This window comes from Styela clava, chromosome 15, assembly GCF_964204865.1.
Source record: "Styela clava chromosome 15, kaStyClav1.hap1.2, whole genome shotgun sequence".
Taxonomy (NCBI): Eukaryota; Metazoa; Chordata; class Ascidiacea; order Stolidobranchia; family Styelidae; genus Styela; species Styela clava.
The window spans coordinates 3397501-3402500 of NC_135264.1; the positions used below are offsets into that span (position 1 = coordinate 3397501).

The window sequence follows — 5000 nt, forward strand, 5'->3', positions numbered from 1 at the left end:
CATACTAACCTAACCCTAGGTAAGGCATGTCAGAGCGAAAGACAGTAAACTCGAATGAGCCAAGAAAGAGCGGTGCGGGGCCGGTCGGAGCGCACCCTTTTCTCGGTGGCTGGCGGGCGAGAGAGTGCTGCGTCGCCGGCATCGGCGTCGAAAGAAGCCGAGCCGAAAAAAGTTAAAGTACAAACGTGCAAGCATACTAACCTAACCCTAGGTAAGGCATGTCAGAGCGAAAGACAGTAATTTCGAATGAGCCAAGAAAGAGCGGTGCGGGGCCGGTCGGAGCGCACCCTTTTCTCGGTGGCTGGCGGGCGAGAGAGTGCTGCGTCGCCGGCATCGGCGTCGAAAGAAGCCGAGCCGAAAAAAGTTAAAGTACAAACGTGCAAGCATACTAACCCAACCCTAGGTAAGGCATGTCAGAGCGAAAGACAGTAATTTCGAATGAGCCAAGAAAGAGCGGTGCGGGGCCGGTCGGAGCGCACCCTTTTCTCGGTGGCTGGCGGGCGAGAGAGTGCTGCGTCGCCGGCATCGGCGTCGAAAGAAGCCGAGCCGAAAAAAGTTAAAGTACAAACGTGCAAGCATACTAACCTAACCCTAGGTAAGGCATGTCAGAGCGAAAGACAGTAAACTCGAATGAGCCAAGAAAGAGCGGTGCGGGGCCGGTCGGAGCGCACCCTTTTCTCGGTGGCTGGAGGGCGAGAGAGTGCTGCGTCGCCGGCATCGGCGTCGAAAGAAGCCGAGCCGAAAAAAGTTAAAGTACAAACGTGCAAGCATACTAACCTAACCCTAGGTAAGGCATGTCAGAGCGAAAGACAGTAATTTCGAATGAGCCAAGAAAGAGCGGTGCGGGGCCGGTCGGAGCGCACCCTTTTCTCGGTGGCTGGCGGGCGAGAGAGTGCTGCGTCGCCGGCATCGGCGTCGAAAGGAGCCGAGCCGAAAAAAGTTAAAGTACAAACGTGCAAGCATACTAACCTAACCCTAGGTAAGGCATGTCAGAGCGAAAGACAGTAAACTCGAATGAGCCAAGAAAGAGCGGTGCGGGGCCGGTCGGAGCGCACCCTTTTCTCGGTGGCTGGCGGGCGAGAGAGTGCTGCGTCGCCGGCATCGGCGTCGAAAGAAGCCGAGCCGAAAAAAGTTAAAGTACAAACGTGCAAGCATACTAACCTAACCCTAGGTAAGGCATGTCAGAGCGAAAGACAGTAATTTCGAATGAGCCAAGAAAGAGCGGTGCGGGGCCGGTCGGAGCGCACCCTTTTCTCGGTGGCTGGCGGGCGAGAGAGTGCTGCGTCGCCGGCATCGGCGTCGAAAGAAGCCGAGCCGAAAAAAGTTAAAGTACAAACGTGCAAGCATACTAACCTAACCCTAGGTAAGGCATGTCAGAGCGAAAGACAGTAAACTCGAATGAGCCAAGAAAGAGCGGTGCGGGGCCGGTCGGAGCGCACCCTTTTCTCGGTGGCTGGCGGGCGAGAGAGTGCTGCGTCGCCGGCATCGGCGTCGAAAGAAGCCGAGCCGAAAAAAGTTAAAGTACAAACGTGCAAGCATACTAACCTAACCCTAGGTAAGGCATGTCAGAGCGAAAGACAGTAAACTCGAATGAGCCAAGAAAGAGCGGTGCGGGGCCGGTCGGAGCGCACCCTTTTCTCGGTGGCTGGCGGGCGAGAGAGTGCTGCGTCGCCGGCATCGGCGTCGAAAGAAGCCGAGCCGAAAAAAGTTAAAGTACAAACGTGCAAGCATACTAACCTAACCCTAGGTAAGGCATGTCAGAGCGAAAGACAGTAAACTCGAATGAGCCAAGAAAGAGCGGTGCGGGGCCGGTCGGAGCGCACCCTTTTCTCGGTGGCTGGCGGGCGAGAGAGTGCTGCGTCGCCGGCATCGGCGTCGAAAGAAGCCGAGCCGAAAAAAGTTAAAGTACAAACGTGCAAGCATACTAACCTAACCCTAGGTAAGGCATGTCAGAGCGAAAGACAGTAAACTCGAATGAGCCAAGAAAGAGCGGTGCGGGGCCGGTCGGAGCGCACCCTTTTCTCGGTGGCTGGCGGGCGAGAGAGTGCTGCGTCGCCGGCATCGGCGTCGAAAGAAGCCGAGCCGAAAAAAGTTAAAGTACAAACGTGCAAGCATACTAACCTAACCCTAGGTAAGGCATGTCAGAGCGAAAGACAGTAAACTCGAATGAGCCAAGAAAGAGCGGTGCGGGGCCGGTCGGAGCGCACCCTTTTCTCGGTGGCTGGCGGGCGAGAGAGTGCTGCGTCGCCGGCATCGGCGTCGAAAGAAGCCGAGCCGAAAAAAGTTAAAGTACAAACGTGCAAGCATACTAACCTAACCCTAGGTAAGGCATGTCAGAGCGAAAGACAGTAATTTCGAATGAGCCAAGAAAGAGCGGTGCGGGGCCGGTCGGAGCGCACCCTTTTCTCGGTGGCTGGCGGGCGAGAGAGTGCTGCGTCGCCGGCATCGGCGTCGAAAGAAGCCGAGCCGAAAAAAGTTAAAGTACAAACGTGCAAGCATACTAACCTAACCCTAGGTAAGGCATGTCAGAGCGAAAGACAGTAAACTCGAATGAGCCAAGAAAGAGCGGTGCGGGGCCGGTCGGAGCGCACCCTTTTCTCGGTGGCTGGCGGGCGAGAGAGTGCTGCGTCGCCGGCATCGGCGTCGAAAGAAGCCGAGCCGAAAAAAGTTAAAGTACAAACGTGCAAGCATACTAACCTAACCCTAGGTAAGGCATGTCAGAGCGAAAGACAGTAATTTCGAATGAGCCAAGAAAGAGCGGTGCGGGGCCGGTCGGAGCGCACCCTTTTCTCGGTGGCTGGCGGGCGAGAGAGTGCTGCGTCGCCGGCATCGGCGTCGAAAGAAGCCGAGCCGAAAAAAGTTAAAGTACAAACGTGCAAGCATACTAACCTAACCCTAGGTAAGGCATGTCAGAGCGAAAGACAGTAAACTCGAATGAGCCAAGAAAGAGCGGTGCGGGGCCGGTCGGAGCGCACCCTTTTCTCGGTGGCTGGCGGGCGAGAGAGTGCTGCGTCGCCGGCATCGGCGTCGAAAGAAGCCGAGCCGAAAAAAGTTAAAGTACAAACGTGCAAGCATACTAACCTAACCCTAGGTAAGGCATGTCAGAGCGAAAGACAGTAAACTCGAATGAGCCAAGAAAGAGCGGTGCGGGGCCGGTCGGAGCGCACCCTTTTCTCGGTGGCTGGCGGGCGAGAGAGTGCTGCGTCGCCGGCATCGGCGTCGAAAGAAGCCGAGCCGAAAAAAGTTAAAGTACAAACGTGCAAGCATACTAACCTAACCCTAGGTAAGGCATGTCAGAGCGAAAGACAGTAATTTCGAATGAGCCAAGAAAGAGCGGTGCGGGGCCGGTCGGAGCGCACCCTTTTCTCGGTGGCTGGCGGGCGAGAGAGTGCTGCGTCGCCGGCATCGGCGTCGAAAGAAGCCGAGCCGAAAAAAGTTAAAGTACAAACGTGCAAGCATACTAACCTAACCCTAGGTAAGGCATGTCAGAGCGAAAGACAGTAATTTCAAATGAGCCAAGAAAGAGCGGTGCGGGGCCGGTCGGAGCGCACCCTTTTCTCGGTGGCTGGCGGGCGAGAGAGTGCTGCGTCGCCGGCATCGGCGTCGAAAGAAGCCGAGCCGAAAAAAGTTAAAGTACAAACGTGCAAGCATACTAACCTAACCCTAGGTAAGGCATGTCAGAGCGAAAGACAGTAAACTCGAATGAGCCAAGAAAGAGCGGTGCGGGGCCGGTCGGAGCGCACCCTTTTCTCGGTGGCTGGCGGGCGAGAGAGTGCTGCGTCGCCGGCATCGGCGTCGAAAGAAGCCGAGCCGAAAAAAGTTAAAGTACAAACGTGCAAGCATACTAACCTAACCCTAGGTAAGGCATGTCAGAGCGAAAGACAGTAATTTCGAATGAGCCAAGAAAGAGCGGTGCGGGGCCGGTCGGAGCGCACCCTTTTCTCGGTGGCTGGCGGGCGAGAGAGTGCTGCGTCGCCGGCATCGGCGTCGAAAGAAGCCGAGCCGAAAAAAGTTAAAGTACAAACGTGCAAGCATACTAACCTAACCCTAGGTAAGGCATGTCAGAGCGAAAGACAGTAAACTCGAATGAGCCAAGAAAGAGCGGTGCGGGGCCGGTCGGAGCGCACCCTTTTCTCGGTGGCTGGCGGGCGAGAGAGTGCTGCGTCGCCGGCATCGGCGTCGAAAGAAGCCGAGCCGAAAAAAGTTAAAGTACAAACGTGCAAGCATACTAACCTAACCCTAGGTAAGGCATGTCAGAGCGAAAGACAGTAATTTCGAATGAGCCAAGAAAGAGCGGTGCGGGGCCGGTCGGAGCGCACCCTTTTCTCGGTGGCTGGCGGGCGAGAGAGTGCTGCGTCGCCGGCATCGGCGTCGAAAGAAGCCGAGCCAAAAAAAGTTAAAGTACAAACGCGATGCTAATGAGCGAGCCGTTGTCTCGACTAATATGTAGGGGGCGTTCGATCGAGCGTCTGGCTTGAGCGCTTGTCGGCCTAGCAGAACGGTCGCATTGTTATGCCCGGGTTTTAGGCACCGCTGCAGGCGGCCGGCAGAGCTCTTGTTTGTGCGAAACTGAATGGATCGAGCCCGAGAGAGGGCGAGCAAAGAAAAAACGCAAATCGCTCCGCCTGGCACTGCCGGCGAGAGCGTGGACGTCGCGGCCAGCGACTGTCGAAGCTGAGTACGGCCGCAGGCGATCGCCTCGGTCTTAAACGAATGCGACGAGCACGCGCCGGGCGGCCCAGCAAGGGCCGAGCGCAGCTGTCGCAGCTATCTGGTTGATCCTGCCAGTAGTGATATGCTTGTCTCAAAGATTAAGCCATGCAGGTGCAAGTACGAGTTCTCGTAAAGCGAAACTGCGAATGGCTCATTAAATCAGTCTTGGTTTATTTGGTCTCGTAAGCGAAGTGGATAACTGTGGTAATTCTAGAGCTAATACATGCATTAAGCGCCGACTTCGGGAGGCGCGCTTTTATCAGATCAAAACCGACCGGGTTCGTCCT

General features: G+C 56.0%; 1 non-coding gene across 1 annotated transcript in view; it reads left to right on the top strand.

Annotated features, from left to right (window-relative positions):
• The first annotated feature begins 4768 nt into the window (after window positions 1–4768).
• Window positions 4769–5000, top strand: part of LOC144413367 (small subunit ribosomal RNA) — a 1810-nt gene continuing 1578 nt past the window's right edge. The window contains exon 1 of the ribosomal RNA XR_013469401.1: window positions 4769–5000. This exon is cut by the window's right edge and continues 1578 nt beyond it. This is a non-coding gene — a ribosomal RNA (small subunit ribosomal RNA).